At 37.9% G+C, this 18329-nt stretch overlaps 2 long non-coding RNA genes across 5 annotated transcripts in view; one reads left to right on the top strand and one right to left on the bottom strand.

Moving 5' to 3' along the window:
• The window catches only part of LOC309634623, a 360017-nt gene that overhangs the window by 144507 nt on the left and 197181 nt on the right, over positions 1-18329 (top strand). The gene's annotated exons all lie outside the window — the stretch shown is intronic.
• LOC309634612 overlaps positions 1-18329 on the bottom strand; it is a 181463-nt gene that overhangs the window by 100079 nt on the left and 63055 nt on the right. The window lies entirely within an intron of this gene.

Raw genomic sequence — 18329 nt, 5'->3', positions numbered from 1 at the left:
AAACAACAACTCTCCATTTCCCTCTCAACCTAACCCTGGGTAACCACCATTCTACTTTCTGTCTCTGAATTTGGCTACTATAGGTATCTTCTATAAATTAAGCTATACAATATTTGTCTTTCTGTGACTGGCTTATTTCACTTAGCATAGTGTTCTCAAAGTTCAACCAAGTCATAGCATGTGTCAGAATGTCCTTCCTTTTTAAGACTGAGTGATATTTCATTGTGCGGATATATCACATTTTGTTTATCCATTCATCCATCAACAGACTTGGCAGCTTCTACATCTTGACTATTATGAATAATGCTTCTATGAACATGGGTGTGCAAATATCTCCTCCTTGCTTGCAATTCTCTTGCCCAGAAGTGGAATTGCTGGATCATATATTAACTCTTTTTTATTTTAATTTTTTTTTACATCTTTATTGGATTATAATTGCTTTACAATGTTGTGTTAGTTTCTGCTGTACAACAAAGTGAATCAGTTATATGCATACATATATCCCCTCCCTCTTGAGCCTCCCTCCCACCCTCCCCATCACACCTCTCTAGGTCATCACAAAGCACCGAGCTGATCTCCCTGTGCTATATAGCAGCTTCCCACTAGCTACATCTATTAATTCTTTTTAAAATTTTTTTAGGAACTGCCATACTGATTTCCATAGTGGCTGCACCATTTTACATTCTCACCAATGGTGCACAAAGGTTCCAATTTCTCCACATCCTCACCAACACCTGTTATTTTGTTTTTGTTTTTTTAGTAGTAGCCATCCTAATGGGTATGCTGAAATTCTATTTTTGATAAGAGAGTAGGAGATGGAGGGGCCAAGATGAAATAGGTTACAGGGCATTCTCATATATTTGTATGAGATTTCTCTTGGACAGAGTGATGAGGGCTAAAACAGAATGGCTAAGAGCCATCTCGGAGAATTGTACTTCTTGGTTACCCTTGCTCTAACTGGAGAGGAAGTGTATAAAAATGCCTACAAAGGATGTTGGAGGTTTCCCTGCTGACTCTAAGTCAGCAAGAGAAAACTGAGCCTGAGAAGAGAAGCATGTCAGAAAGAATTTAATGCAAAGTACTCCCTACTTGTACCACACATCTGGCATACAAATGTTCCACATGACCTGAGATGCATTTTAGTGTTTCACCATTTTGCAGTTTCACCATAAAATTTCCAGATTATTGACAGAAGCAGATAAGTCACTGAAGGAAGAGGAGGAAGGGTTTTCTCAGGAACTGAGCAATAGAATGGGGAAAACATGTACGGCTAACCCCGGTCAAAGGTAGAAATTAAAAGAATGAGATGGGAAGTTAAGCCTAGAGAAACTCTCTTGCTTCTGCTCTTCCCACCAGCAGCCCATGACAATCACCGACAGAACAAAACATCAGTTCTTTGTTCTACTGCTCACTTCCCCTTCTAAACTGCTGATGTCCTTGTTCTGCTGCCCCCGGGGACCTGATGCTGGCCTGCTACTGTCCAATGCCCGCAGCCCCCTTCTGAGGGATTTCACCCATCCTCCACTCTCTCTCCTCGTTAGGCATTCAAAAAATATGTATTGGATACCTGAAAACCATGGAAGTCAAACTATAATGGATAACTTGAGATTTTTAACTTTTTTTTTTTTTTCCAAAAATTTTGTTCAAAGCAAAATTAGTATCCTCCACAGTGGTGAACCCAGGAGAGGGAAATGGGAATGGTCTGCCCCAGGTGCAAGCAAGTCATCACTGTCTATAGAGAAATTTAAAATTTTTAAATACTATTAAGAATTTTTCAGTAATAATCTAAAAGAAAAAACAAGCTCAAAGGCACACTGCTTTTTATTTTCCCTATGCTCTGCCAACTCTAAACAATGTCAATGATAAAATACTCCTCCCCACTTAAAATATCTTTCGTTGGTCCAAGTTCTAAGCAATTGCTGTGGTTACTGTTGAGTTTTAATAATACATATGTAATCTTCATATAGATAGAAACATATTAGCCTTAAATAAACATCGTATTCTGGAACCTCCATTTGTATACCCAGAGACTCAGCTGTCCACATCCACTTAGAGAGTAAGTTCAAAATGGTTTGGAATCCTTTGAGCTTGCCTAGAGGGCAGTTAGCAGCTCCAATTCCTAGGGTACTACAGCTTCAAGTGTTTAAAACAATAGACTCAAAACAAACAATGATTGTAAAGGCAAAGAAGGCAAACTTAAGTCACTTCAATACTACCTCTGGAAGCAATGGAATAAATGGCAGTATAAAATATTTTCCTTTTTCCCAAGAAATCATTAATGTATTATATTTTAATTTATATGTATATATATAAAACTAAAATATTTTTATTCTGTAACATTTGTTTTGTTTTTATTTTTAATTAATTTATTTGCATGATTATCTGTTAAGTTTAATAATATTTTATTGTCTATATTTCTCTTCTGGCTGTTATTACTCATTTCATTGCACAATTATTACTGAAATACATTTTTCATATAAGGGTATTGAAAATGATTGGCACTGGGTGTCAAAAATACTAGATTCATGGCTGCTCTCACTACTTTTTTTTCTAATTAGTGCGTAATTCATTGGATTCAACTATCTAACAAAGCGCTTGATATCTGCCAGGCACGGGCTCAGCCATGGACATACAGAGACCAATAAAGCACAGATCAAGCCTCAAGGTTGGTGTCTCTGGGATACGGCATATTGGAAATCCCAGTTTACGGCTAGAGCATGAAGCCGAACTGAACATATTAGTACAAGTCTAACTTACTGGAGAAGTTCTAGACAATCCAAGACCAGATTGATCTGGTTGTTTATTTCATTCATTTTCCCATAAATGAGAGACCTGGCATATGCCCAAAAGAAGGGGCCTAATATTTTTTATACCTACTTAAAAGAATATTTATGAACTTTTTCTTATCCAGTTCTGTGATTATGTTTAAGAATCACCCACTATCGTTATGCCTCCTTAGGCCATGTCAATAAGCACACAGTAAACAAAGCAGACTTATGCACATCAAACATAAATGGACCCAGATCCCTTTAATTATTTTGAGTATTCCTATCAAAAGGAGCATCCTGCAACCTTCTGTGAAGAACCGTACAGGTGGTCCAAGGGGTAACAGAATGAAATTGAGCAAAAAAAAAAAAAAAAAAAAGGTTAGGTCAAAAATCAGGTAAAAAATATACCTGCAGCCAAGTCCCATTATTCTGTGGAATAACCTCCCAGGGGAACCTGTAATGGCCCCATCATTCGTGTACATCATTCTAAACAAGGATGGAAAAAATACTTGAAGATATTCTGTAAGGAAAGCAGCCTGTATTGGAAAAGGAAAATGACCTAATTTTCCATCTGTAATTTTCATGATTCTGCCTTGAATGGCCTGTTCACACATAATATCTGACAATTTGAATATAAGAGACTAAAAAACAAAAAAATGATCTTTGGCCAACCCTTTAAGGCAAGAGTTTAAAAGCTCTTAAATGGAAACACACTTGACAATAAAAATCAGACTTAAAATTATGATAAGGCACTCGTACTTATTTCATATACATTTACATACTTATTCAGCGTGTGTGGCTTATTTTAAGATCAAAATTCAAATGTGTTACAACGTGCTAGTCACTGCTGCAGCATCTCTGTCACTGCAGCTGATGCTGTTACTGACACTTCCTGTTAAGAGTCAAATCCCATTTTTTAGGCTGAGACAGGAAATACCACTCAGCACTGGAATACATATGAAAATCAGGACACTTTCAAAGATGTAATGCAGGAAATCAACCCGAGAGAATATTCAAATAGTCACAATGTGCCTAACATTTTCAACATTTTCTTCCTCCTTTAAACAAATGTTGAAGCAAAGCTTCCTGTGACTCAAAAGCGACATCAATGGACTCTCAAAATGGCAAGTCCCACGTACATATTATTCCTTCTCTTTACACTTAATTTTCCTGGCTTGATGTGAGGTTTCTAGGGCTTTAAAGATGGCCTATAGAGCACATCTATGTATTTACATTTAAAATTCCATCTTCATGGAGTAGACAGAAAGTAAAACCGGCCATTAACATCAACAATTTGCTCCTTTGAGTTCCTACTGCATGTGGGGAAGCTAAGATACCAAGAGATAAGAAACCTGTTTGCAGTTCTTGAGAGGATTACAAGTTAGATGGGGAGAGGTGATGTAATCTAATAACATAAATAATAATACAATGTTACCTGTGTTTCCTTACCTGTAAAATGTAGGTAACAGTACTTACCTGGTGGTAAGGGATTAGAAGGAATGATTATGGCAAAGCACTCAGCACAGAGCTTGGCACCCATAAATGCTGTATCAGAGATTATTGACCTTACAGGAGAACTGCCAGATAAGTAAATTTTTTAAATAAAGGTGAGTTAGGGAGAAGCAGAGGTCAAGGAGAGGTGAGGCTGTCCGTGGCAACTCAGGAAAGTTTCTTGGACAAAGCAGAACTTAAACTGGGCTTTGAAAAATGAAGACGACCAACCAAAAGGCAAAAAAAGTCCCCATTCACTTCCGAAAATGGCAATTGGCAGGACTATCCGAGGTGATGACACATTCTTCCAAACTCCCTTCCTGAGTGAACCGATGGCTCTATTTCCTGGATCTTTTAAACCTGTTTTTCCAGGTAAGTACAAACATCTGAGCATTAGCTTATTTACAATTTAGTCCTCATTCAATTTTGTTCCATTTCGAACTCCTCTGTAGCACAACCTAAGAGCACTCACCAGCCAATGTTTCCTGAAAGACATCTAGGAGACAATACCAGAAGACCCTTGGAGAACAACAGGGAATGGGGGTTTCAGAGTGGACTTTCGCTACCTTTTCAACGGAAGTCAAAGCAAACCAGGTGATTCCTTTCTAGTCAGTATGGACCAGTGACAGCCCCACACCCTTTGAGTCAGTGGGAAATGGTTTCTTAACTCACTTTTGGGAAATGCTGCCAGTGATTCAGCACTACAGGCTGGCTCACTGGGATACCATAAGGCATATTTCCCTCACAGCCTCCCCACCCCCTCGGTGAGAGGCAAGTTTCCCAGGCTCCAGTGTTACCTGTAAGCACTGCTGCTACAATGGGAAAGCGTATCAGAGGGTCAAAGGCAGTCTTTCCTTTACCAACATGATTGAGACTCTAGAAGGCTCTTTGAGTAGATACTGCATAATTTATCATCCAAACTGGTAACTTTTTGAGAATAAAATGTGGCACTACTACTAACTGTACTATAACAGCAGGTGTTAAAAGGGAAATGTCCCAGGAAAATTGGATGTATGATCAACCTATCTCAGGGTCTTGGGTCCTTGCATGCTAGAGATACTGTGTTGACTGTCTTTGCCCTAGAAGCCTCAGATTAGTAGGGAAAATAAACACATACATGGGCGTTTATAAAGCATTGTAGAAGTCAGGGAACCAGGAAACTTCCTGAGGCGGCTTTTAAGAGTGAGAGAAGACTTCTGGGGAGAGGGGCTGAACTATCTCCATCTTCATCAGACAGTAAGGAATAGGACCCAAATTCCAGGCAGAAATGTCATTGAAAAACAAAAATATCTAATATTTATCAACCTCTTACTGTGTATTAGCCCCCTTATAAAATACTCATTTAACCCAGACTTCTAGTACCTCCATTTTACCTCCAAGGGGAAACAGTTTTAAAACACTGAAAGAATCTATGTCCCTTCCCTTGAATCTTGCTACGATCAATAGAGTACAGTGGACGTGACACTGTGTGACTTCTAAGGCCAAGCAGCTTCCACCTGGTTTGCTGAAACAAACATGTTGGATCCCTGAGCTGCCAGTAAAATGTCCAGCTACCAGCAGAAACCATTCTTCAGCCATCAGCCCAGGCACCAGACATGTGAGGAGTCATCTTAGAAATGGATCTTCCAGACCCAGCGTACAACTGTCCCCACTGGCCCTTTCCTGAATCTGGATCCACAAAATCTGGCTTTAAAATGGTTATTGTTTTATATCACTAAGTTTTGGGTGGTCAGTTTCATAGCAATAGTAACTGGGTCAGAAAAACAAAACAAAACACAAGCTTAATCAGGCAATGAAAGAAAATTCAACTCCAGAAAGCTTGGTATCAAAAATCACTCTTTTAATGACTTTTGTATCCATACAAGCACCTGTGGTAGCTGACATAGGAAGTTCAGAAAAGAAAGTGCTAGAGATGGATTTGGAGAGAAAACAAGAATCTATCAAGTTATAGATTTCCTTATAAACCACGTTGATGAGTCTGGAGCAATAGGGAAGCCACCGAGAAATTTTAAAGCAGTAGAATGTTGTACTCGGCTTTGTGTTTTAAAAGGATCACTCTGATGTTTATGTGGAAGATCTTCAAGGGAACCAGATCTGTGGCATTTAGGAGCCTGTTAAAGCAATTCAAGCAAGAAATAAGCCAACAGCAGTGGCAGAACAGATGAGGGGGAAGGGGGATAAAATGAAGAAACAGTAGCTAGACTGAGGACAATTGTTGAACGTTATTCTCTAATTCCACAAAATATTCTATAATCATTCTACTACCAAACCTGGAGGTGGAGAGGAACTGCAAGACAGGTAAAATGATTAGGAAATACTTCTAGAGATGCACTGTACTGAATGCTCAGGGCCACAATTGCCCCATAAACTGAAAAGTATAGATGCTTTCATTTTCCTTCCCTCCCCTTGAAGATGGTGGAGGAGGAACAAAGCATGATAGGAAGGTTAGTTATAGACAATCACTTTGAGAAAAATGTAACTATATTGTCAATAATGACAGCCAGGTTCCTCACTGTCAAAGGAAGTGAAAGAAAAGAGAAAGCTAGAAATAACCCTGAGATTATGAACTGGAATTGGAAATATTAGAGTGAACTTGTAGTTTTAGATAATAGATGATAAATATAGATTTGTGTGTATAAATATATATACATACATATATATGCACCTGTATGTATATACATATAGAAGTTCAGCTCTGTTTTCCAAGAGAGTCTAGAAGCAATGACACTCCAGTAGCAATGAGCAGTCTGAGAGCAGATTTTGGTTTCCAGTAACATTTTCCACTAAAAGGAACCAGGACTCCTTAGATAAACAATTGATTCCAGCACTTGGATGGGGAAGATACAACATGGGCTTGGATTATCTTTTTGTCATAGAACGTAAGGAAGTGTTCAAAGAATGATATAAAGATTGTCAAAAAGACTTGGGAGCAAGTTTACAAAGGTTCCAACTGGACAATTCTGGAAAACTGAGCATCGGAGTAATGATAGTAACAGATCACAATCCATTGAATAAAATAGGAATCCATAAATCTATACTGATATGAAAAAATAACTATTAAATGGAGAAATAAATGAAGGAGAAGGGAAAAAAATCTATCCAACACTAGAATGCCAACTGATAAATAATGGAAATAGAAAATCGCCATTTGACAGTCATATAATAGTCATTAATTCAGGCAGGAATTAGGAAGAGATGCTAAGGCTGGTGAGTGGAGGCTTAATGAGTTTGAAGCCTTTGGCATAGCCCTGAACCATCTCAACATAAAATCTTTATCAATTACAAAAAGGGGGAAATGGTGATTTTAAGGTGGAGAAAGCTGGCAACTTGACCGAGTGCTCAAGGTTGGCATCACCCGGGGTGGGACAGATGCTCATCCTGAGCTTCCATTGTGCGATCAACTTGGGAAGAGCACAGCGTCATTTCTGAGGTATTCCTGCCAGGAAGGAATGATCTGAGTCTGGTCATAAGAAAACCTCATAAAGGCCCAGGTTGAGGGACATCCTATCAAATGAAACGTCTGTACTCTTCAACCTGTCAAGGTCATGAATCACAGGGAAGGACTAAGGAAATGCTCCAGATTAAAGAAAAGTAAAGAGTGGTAAAAATTACCACAATGCATGATTCTGGTTCATAAAGGAAAAAGACTGCAAAAGCTGTCAAAATTTGAATGGGGTCTGTGGATTGAAAGGTAGCATTGTATCAATTTCCTAATTTGGAGGATTGTTTGGGATTAAGAGGAGAGTATCTTTGTTTTTGAGAAATGTACGCTGGAGTTTTAGGCATCGTGTCTACATGAGATATGGAAGTTTTTTGAACTGTTCATGCAACTTTTCTATAAGTTTGAAATAGTCATTTTTAAAAAAATCTTAAAGAAAAGTTTTTAAAAAACTGGGGGGGGAGAAATTTGCAACACAGATGGAAAAAATAAAGTATAAGTGCTCAGAGGTTCCTTCATAACAGGAGCTAAAATAAAAGGGTTTTAATTCATTATTAAAAAAAAATTAAGTACCATTCCATATGAAAATTACCAAGTACAGATGACAAAATGCTTAGTAGTTTTGATTCACAAATATCACTGGCATTTGAATAAGTAAAAAAAAAAAAAAGTAAGGTTATGCTTTTCAAACTGTCTTTCTGAGAATTTCTGGGAGGTGACTCAACTGTTCTATAAATACTGAGCTCAAATTTCATTATAAAAATATGCTTTCAAATAAATTAAAAAATAAATAAAATATAATAAAAATACATTCAATAACATATAAGAATTATAGTTTAAAAAGAAAGTCTATACTACACTGAAATATGTTCTATACCAAATAAGAAACCATCAGTATGTTCACTTGACCCACTTTCTCTTGCCACCTCTATGTAGATATTTGAATTTACTGCAAAATGTGTCATTTATTAATAATTAATAAATGTGCCTGAATTTTTTCTTTTAATTCTGGAAAGATTCTGGCTGTATAGCTAAAAGTGTAAATTCAGATACTAATCCCTAACAGTATGAACTATAACTTTTCTTGAGTCAATTTTCTTTTCAAATAAAGAAAAAAATTGGATGGTAAAACTGATATAAACCTGCCACAGTCTTTCCTAACTTTTTTTTTTTAATCTTTCCTGTTCATTTTGAATACCAATGTTCATAGGAACAGTCTCTTAACATGACTGACTATAATAAGCAAATAGTACAAATTGACCTTACAGCTGAGCATATTACTAGGGTACTGTTTTCATCTATTTTAAATGCTAATTTTTTTCCAACAGATGTCTAAGGAAGAGAGTTCTGCTTGCTTAAAAAAAAAAAAGTTGAAAACAACAGTGTAAGATATTGTTTTAAAATATGTTGTGGGACAAGATACATTTCCTCTTTCATTTTGTTAGGTGATCAATAACAACAAAATATAAAAGTCAGGTCATCCTGGAAAAGTGGGCTCCTATCTTTTAAATGGCATATTTTGCCTGATAATCTGGAAGAGGGTGGAGTTAATGACTGATAATGAAACACAAGTGTATGTCATTTGATGTCTTTAGCTCCTTTGTAATACAAAAACCTGCATTGTTTGTATCAAAGTCAACTGATTAGCTGTAAATAGAGTCTTTCAACATCTGAGAATCATGTGCTCAATTAATTGGTTTCTCCAACACCTGAAGATATAATATAGCAAAAGAAAACAGTAAAGACCAAGAAAAAGTATTTTGTTAGGGATTTGGACCCACCAAGCCCTCCCAGAGCTTTAGAGCATTGGTTTTCTACCAGGGCAATTTTGCATCCTGCCCCCTCCCGATATTTGACAATGTCGAAGACACTTTATTGTCATCACACGGGGGATGCTATTGGTATCTAGCAGGTAGAGGCCAAGAATGCTGCTAAATACCCTACAATGCACAGGAGATCTCCTCCCCAACCCCCAACAAAGAACCATCCAGCTCAAAATAGCAACAGTGCTGAGGTGGAGATATTCTGACCTATAGCACATATTCTCTTACAGAAGAGTCAAGGGTAAATTTTTAGACTGTTCTGGATTCACACCTGAGCTTCTAAATGCCTTTTCTTCACTCTTCCCTGTTTTTTTTTTTTCTTTTTGGTCACACCACATGGCATGTGGGATCTTAGTTTCCTGAACAGGGATTGAACCCACGCCCCCTGCAGTGGAAGTGCAGTGTCTTCACCACTGGACCGCCAGGGAAGTCCCTTCCCTGTTTCTTCATAGCTCTCCAGTGATGGATTGATCTTCCAACTTCACTTCCTGGTTAACTCAGAAATAGGATTTATTATACTATTGTTGCCGGAAAGGGGACCCCTTCCAGGGCCTGAGAGTGAGCTCTCGTCTAACACTCGGAAATGAGTTGTCTGAGGAGACACACATACTGACAAAGCAAAAGACTTTATTGGGACGGGGTGCTAGAGTGGAGAGCAGCAGGGTAAGGGAACCCAGGAGAAAGGCTCTGCCGTGTGGCTTGCAGTCTCAGGTTTTATGGAGATGGGGTTAGCTTTCTGGGTTGCCTCTCGCCAATCATCTTGTTTGTGACCATATTTGGTCTGACTCAGGGTCCTTCCTGGTGGTGGGAGCATCTCTCAGCCAAGATGGATTCCAGCGTGAGGGTTTCTGGGAGGTTGGCAGGACATATTATGGGCTGGCATCTCCTCCCTCTTTTTGGCCCCTCCCAAATTATCCTGGCAGCACTGTGTTCCTTATTGGGACCTCCTGTTGTGAAACAACTCATGCAAGCAGTTCTTATCCTGCCTGGCCAAGGTGGGCAGTTTTGGTCAATGGTTCCCTAATAACTCCCCCCTGAGAGACTTCATACTCAAGATACTTCCCGGGAATTGGGGCAGAGGTCTTTTTCTTCTGTAACTACTGCCAGTAGGAGTGGGTGCTGTCCTATCTAGTAGAGTAAAAGTCTCTCTCCACCTGATCTAAATGGACGTATTCTGTATCTAAACCAGCTTCCACCCACATAGAAACAACATCTTAGTCTGAAACTGTTGGACCCTGTCAGACATAAACTTTGTAAGCAGCTGAAACAGGCAGTGGCCAAACAGGAGACCTAACAGGATGGTCACCTCCAGATCCAGGGAAGGGAGAGAATGCAGAAACAAGGGAAGAGCAGTCAAAGGCAAAATTTGGGGTGAGGGCTGCAAGGTGTGTGACTTTCTTCTGATTGGTTGGTGGTGAGGTAACAGGGCGGTGCTCTAGGTATCTTGGGCTCAGCCAGAAGTTACCATCCTCCATGGCTGTGGGGGGGCCTTAGCTCTGCGGAAGAGCTCAAAGATACTGTCATGTATGTTCCTTGAGGAACCAGGACCCTGCCCCAAGTCTGCATTATAGTTTATTGACTGCTCGTCCCTTGTTTCTGCATTCTCTCCCTTCCCTGATTAGCAACTGTTTGAATCTGCCCTTTGGAACTCAGGGAAGGTCAAGGAGGCTAAAAGAAGCCGATTTCCTACAAACAAGAAATAGGGTGCACAGAAAGGGTTTGTACCCAGGAGTCCCACAGGGTCCTGCTCGGTTTCAATTATACCTAATTAGGTAGAGTGGTTGGCTTACTGGTGTCCAGATCCTATGGCAGAAGTATTTAAGAATCCTGAATAGAAAATGTAAGGTCATCAACCTGTATTTAATTTTGTGAAAAAAAGTGTGTAAGTAACTTAAATTTAAAAATATATAAAATTATAAAAAGACTATCAATGCTGTGCAAAATCAATGTTTTATTAAAGGACTCCGCTTGCACTATTAAAAATACTTTAGTATAATTAAGATTTTTTTGATGTCATACAGACCCAGGTTTGAATTCCAGCTCTCCAACTTATTAATCACCTTGGATAAATTATTTAGCTACCATTTCCTCATCTGTAAAATGAAGATAATAGTGGACTTTTTCCTAAGGTTTTGGTAAAAGTAAAGTACAGATATATATGAAAAGTATTTAGCATAATGATTAGTATGTAGTAAATGCACAAAAGTGATATATCATTAACTGATATTGTTAAAGAGAAGTGCAAATATTCTTGTGCACCTTTCTGAAAAAAAATTTAATTTTGGTGGAAACCAAGACAGCATATTTGTCTCTTGAAGAGATTACTGTTGACCTTGAGCAAGTTATGTAATCTCTCTAACCCGTGGTTACCTTATGTTTAAAATGGGAAAGTAGTACTAGAATGTTGTGAGAATTAAATAAGTTATGAAAGAAATTCTAGCATAACGCCTGCCACAAACACAGTTTGCTTTAAAATCATTGTGAATGCAATTTATCACACTTAGTGAAACATTATTTACATTTAACTCTTTGAGGTATAAATATTTACCCATTTTTTTAAAAACATGAATAGATGAATGTTACTTAGGGTTGTCCTTGTTTTTTTAAGGGAAGAGTAGAGCAGAAGAATAGGCCTGTGATTTGAGAAGTGCTAGAGGATGGCTCTGAGTGATCCAGAGCTTAATCTACTTTCCCTGATGAGGTCATCTGTACAATAAAGAAAGCATCTGCTTGTTTGTAAAGTGATCAGATTGAAAGTACCAGGCATTGTTTGTTGAAATATTTCTTTTCACTTGTAGATCTCTAATCTCTGCCTTTATATGCAGCCTGACAAGTGAAGTGGAATGCCAACAGCCTTCTCTCAACAAACTAAGAGGCGACAGAGCAGAGAAGAAAAGGAATGTAGTTAAGAGAAAGGGTCCAGGACTTCACACAGATGACACCCACTTAGGAAAAAACAAACAAACTTTAGCCTTAGCAGAGGCACGACAAGCCCGAGGGCTTCTCAGAGTGAGAAACTGGGATCTATCCCAGGCTGGATCCAATTAATATAACAAATTAATCCTGATTGGTTCACTCATCTTACCTAGAAACATACAAAAGTCAGTTGCTTAGAGGGCTTACCTAGCTAATTGTTCACAGGTCATTAAATAATTATCCAAGAGTAGCAAGTACATCAAAACCACCACTAATGTGTGTAAATGTGCAATAATTTTTAAAAAAAGAGTAACCAGCAAGATTGTTAGATATATTATCTATACCTCCTTAGTTAATTGCCACTGCCTCCCACAAACTATTCCCCCAACCCTGCTACTGGCACTAGAAAACAGCTAGCTGTCTCTTTCACCTACGAAATTCTCATAACCGTTGCTTGCCTTTACCCAGGTCTTTATTCTTTTGGCCTTTGCTCTCCCTTTCCCTACTGTAAGCAAGCGAAGAGATTCAGTAGAGCATAGAGCACTGAAAAGAATCCACGAATGCTGTGTGACCTTAAACACATCACAAAATTCTCATCTGAAAAATGAGTATAATTCCTACCTCATAAGGTTTGAGAATTAAGCGAGTTAATTCATGTAAAGTGTTTAGAATAGGACCTAGCACAAGATAGGTGCTGTTTCAATTGGGGGATCACAAGTCCCAGTTTGCCTGGGCTGGGCCAATTTATGACTGTTGTCTCAGCTTCCCAATTAGTTTGGCATTTGTCATTCTCAGGGGGCCCTGGTTTGGATGACAATTCATGTGTTCAACCTGTGTGAAAGTGGTAAAGCTGCTATTATTATTGTTATTAGTAAACTGTAAACTTTTTTTAGTAGTTTAGTGAAGTCGATTACAAATGCACATATATGTTGAGATATTAATATGTGTTGAGATATTCCAGAATCATTATTATAAATGATTATAATAAGAGTATGATAAAAATAAAATAAAATGAGTATAATAAAAAGAACTAATTCTTACACACTTACTTGCTGTATGATTTGATGGAAGTTACCTCACCTTTCACAAACTCAAATCCTCTTCAGTAAAGCCAGATAATAATAGTCTCTGAATGGTTTTAAGAACCCAATGACATAATATATATGAAAATACTTTGTCAATTATAGCACTTGATATAAATGAAACATAATTCTTGGACTAAAAGTTGACTTAAAGTATCATGTTTCCATAAATGCCATATTTAGAAGCTGGCTTAATATTTCCTCAAGCCTTCTATGTACCTAGTAGTGCAGATGTACTACTGGATTTATAATATTGGTTTAAAAAAAAAGCATGAAGAAATCAGATGACCTGTTTGCTCAACCATGCACTAGAAACTCTAGAACTTAGTTCTTCCTACTTCTTGACTTGCTTTGGGCACCTGAAGAGGCACAATAGAATCAGTAGTTAAGTGCACGGTTTCAAGTCTTTGGTTTGCCATTAATGAGCTGAATAGGATTAAGCAAATTCCTTAATGAATCTAGGTCTCAATGGGGGTAACATTATTACCTATTTTAACAAAACTATGAGAGATAAGTAAGATCATGATTATAAAAGTCTTAGCACAGTGACCTTGCTGTGCCTGATACATGGTAAATCTGAATAAATGTATTGTATGTAATTTTTTTCTTTTTTTAATTTAATTGTTATTTTATACTGGAGTTTAGTTGATTTAATTTAGTTGATTTACAATATTGTGTTAGTTTCAGGTGTGCAGCAAAGTGATTCTGTTTATTGTATGTAATTTTAGCATACTACTGCATGTAAGTAGTTCTTAGCAAAGCACTGAGGTCAGTTCAATCTATTTTAGATTGCATTTTATCATTGTGGAGTGGGAAGAGGTCAACAAGCAGATGACTTAGTTCCTGACCCTAAGAAAATTCTAAATTGTATCTTAAGGTTGGCAGGAGGGCAGCTGTTAACTGAGGTCAACAAATGTTTATTAAATAATTGCTATATGCAAAACACTCTGTTAGGAACAGTGGAATACAAGAAAATGAGTAAAAGTCAACAAAAATTATAATACTGAGGTCTCATGGAAACAGGCCCGTGGATGGTGACCTTTTGGATTGGCTCTGAAGGTTGGGACAGGCAGGGGGGAAGGCAAGAACAGTCTAGGTGGGGCTGAGGAAAGAAATAAGGATTTATTTCCACACATTCAGCTGACTGTTGGAGTAAAAGTGCATACATGAGCTATTGGTGTGAAACTTAAAAACAAGACAATAGATTTTTAAAGTCTCTGTATCAACCTTCCTCACGATAATCTAAAAAATAGTAACTATTCACTCACTAAATTTACTGTATCATGTTTAGCTGTATTGGGTGTTTTAGAGGTCAAAGGCATTTGGACCATACTGAACCTTTGAAAACCATTTCAAGTAGGATGACCCAGCTTTTTATATTATGTTTTATTTATATAAGCCCATATTATAATCATGATACTTAATTGCCCTTTGCTCTTACAGTGACAGAACAGAGGATGTCTTGAAGTGTCTTCCAGCTTTAAGATTTGGGCTCTCCACTTTTCAGAATGTCAGAGATCTCTGGGGAGTAATGAACAAAAGAAGGTTGCAGGTGTAGAAAATACAGGTATAGGAAGGGGAAAAACTAGTGTTCATTATCTTCTGGTTTATACGGGTTGAAACCTGCTGAGCAAATAATATTTACTCTAAAAGGCACTTTGGAATAGAGAGAACTAGAGCAACGTCAGTCGTACTACTGCTTCTTCCAGCAGCTCTGTAATGTGTAGGAATACAGTCGGCCCCCGATCTTGGAGTTCCATATCCACGGATTCTGCGTTTGGTTGAATCTGGGAATGCTGAATCTGCGGATGCAGAATCGGAGGATCCAGAGGGCCAACTGCATTACACCATTTTAGTTAAGGGACTTGAGCATCTGCGGATTTTGGTATCCACGGGAGGTCATGAAACCAATCCCCCCCGCGCATACCTATATACACACTACACAGTCTGCGACCCTTTTCTCTCAGTTTCAGTGGCCTGCACATTCAAATGTGGTGGGCACTGACTGCCATGGTCTTTTCCTCCACTCTATTCTGTTTCCCTTTACTCAAAGGGAAAGCTAGAGACATCCCTCCCTGACTAAATGGCCTCTATATCCAGCAAAACATATAACTACTGTAAGGAGAGAATAAAGACCCCAGTGTGCCTCTATTTCTGTATTTACTTTTTTTTCTAAAATCTGAACTATACACTCTATGAGCATAGACGTTCCAACATCAGAGTTAGGTTCTTTAATTCTGTACCACTCTATTACCCGCCAAGGAATTCAAATTTAATGTAGTTTGCAGCTTAAAAGTGGCATAAAATAAAATTCCAGAAAATGTCATGGCAACACATCAGACATTTAATGTCAGGTTCCCTTACGTTCATTGCATTGCAAAAGGCAACCACCAATCATGCAATTTTGGAATGATATTTTACTTCGTAATTAAAAACCAGGTTCCTTGTATTTGGTATTCGTAGAGCATATGTGCAAGGCAATTGCTCCTTGGGAAGGAAAGATGGTATGCTTGAACTCTGAAAGAACTCTGCCTGCAATGCTGTTATAAATAAGCTGTTCTCCTTCGTTAGCATCCCTCACCTAACTTCACACTTAGAGGTGTTGTCGCAGAGTCACCAAAGAGTAGGCAAACGTGAGCCCATGGTTCAAAACCTGGGGTAAATTTTGTTAGACAGTTTCTTTGTTCAATATGACAAACATTACCTTCGTTTAATTATAATACTGAGAACTTCATCTGATATGATCTCAGCCTTTGTTTTTCAATCCTAAACTGACATTATTGGACTCTTTGAATATAATTTGAATAACAATGCACCAGTTGATCTGATGCTGAGAGAAAGAAGATATCTGAAACACTGCTGAAAATATACCACCTTGTTTATGGTCTCTTGCTTCTCCTTTACCTGTAGAGCTCCAAAAATGAGAGGCGTACATTTTAATAAAATCTCTTCACTCGAAATCCATTCATCTTGGTGAACTTCTCCTGTATGCTGATATTGTGGGCGTCCCTTATTCTGACACAATACAGCTTTCAATGTGCCTAAATAAGAGTACTACAAACATTTAAGTATTGCTTCATAATTTATTTTCAGCCAGTGGAATAAATGCCTTGTCTTATGAAGTAAGGTCCGATAAATTAAGGTACAATCATAAATGGAGGCATCTTAGCAAAGGAAATACTTTAATTGGGGTATTAATAAAACCTCAACTATGTAGAGACCAAATTTTTTCCTATTACTAAATCTTTTCCTCTGAAAGTGCCAAATCCTTTTGATATTTGAACTTTTTTTTTATAAATTTTAAAAAAATTATTTATTTATTTATTTATTTTTGGCTGCATTGGGTCTTTGTTGCTGTGCACGGGCTTTCTCTAGTTGTGGAGAGCGGGGGCTACTCTTCATTGCAGTGTGCGGGCTTCTCATTGCAGTGGCTTCTCTTGTTGCGGAGCATGGGCTCTAGGCGTGCAGGCTTCAGTAGTTGTGGCACGTGGGCTCAGTAGTTGTGGCACATGGGCTTAGTTGCTCCGTGGCATGTGGGATCTTCCCGGACCGGGGCTCGAACCCATGTCCTCTGAATTGGCAGGTGGATTCTTAACCACTGAGCCACCAGGGAAGCCCTGAACAACTTTAAATGGAAATCATTCTTAAATATATTATGCAATTTTCTACCACCTTAAACAGGGCATATTGATCACAATAATTTATTTTTCAAAATGACTCAGGGCCACTTTGAGCATCAATTATTATATCACACTCTAATATAAAAATGACCTCAAGACCTAAAGAACTCTTTTTTCTGTTATTAAATGACTCCAGGCAACTGTTTTCAACTTACTGTAGCACTTTATCCTTTTTGGTTCCCTCCTAGCCACTGAGTTTTTAAATTTTCCTTCTGAGTCTGGTCATCGTGCATAGGAGGAGTAAAATGCCCCCTTCTTTTTATGACTTTTACTCTGCTTTGGACTTAGGAACTACATCAACAAAGTTGTTGGAACTACATACAAAGCGTGAGTACACAGACATCAGCTGAGGACTCAGGGACATGTCTGTCAATAAAGCTTTGAGCTTTCTTGTGTGGACTTTGTAATATTTGTATTGTTTATTCAGAGGTCTTTATATAGCTCAAGTCCTAGACTTTTATATTAGGTAGGAGAGCTGCTGGTTCACTGAGTTCTCCATCAAAAGGGTATCACTCTGCTAGAACTGACTCAAGCTTCATATAAGGCAGATAATTTATTATTGACTCCTAGGAAAGAGTTTTAATAAGATGTAGTCAGTTGTTTCTTAACTATAACAATATATGAAGTAGTAAACAAAACAAAATCAGGAAAAACCCCAAATGAGAGTTGATTTTTTAAAAATTCACTCTTGGTTGGTAATATACTAAATTCTAAACATGTGACTTAGTATAGGATGGAATTTAAAATAACAGGCCTACCTATTTCATGGCCTATCCATGGTGTTGCAATAAGAGAAGTGTAAGATCCTACTAATTGTCCCACAGCACAGACTCTAAATGTGATGTTTTAGCAAAACTACAGTATCAGGCTGGAATCTTATTCAAGTCTGTACAGTGTAATATTAAGAATCCAGCACTGTAAAAATACAATGCTAGATTTCAAACAGCTAACCACTAGGGAGGTAATTAAAATTGGGGGAAGAGGAGTGAAGAATGACTCTCATTTTATATTTTATATTTATATATAGTTTAATTTTTTAAAACAACATGTGTGTGAATATATATGTATATGTCATTGTTTTTAGTTAAAATTCTTTTGATTACAAATAAAAATCACAAAAACTCCCACTA

This window comes from Balaenoptera borealis (assembly GCF_965194805.1).
Source record: "Balaenoptera borealis genome assembly, chromosome: 9".
Taxonomy (NCBI): domain Eukaryota; kingdom Metazoa; phylum Chordata; class Mammalia; order Artiodactyla; family Balaenopteridae; genus Balaenoptera; species Balaenoptera borealis.
This window is presented reverse-complemented; position numbering and strand designations above follow the sequence as displayed.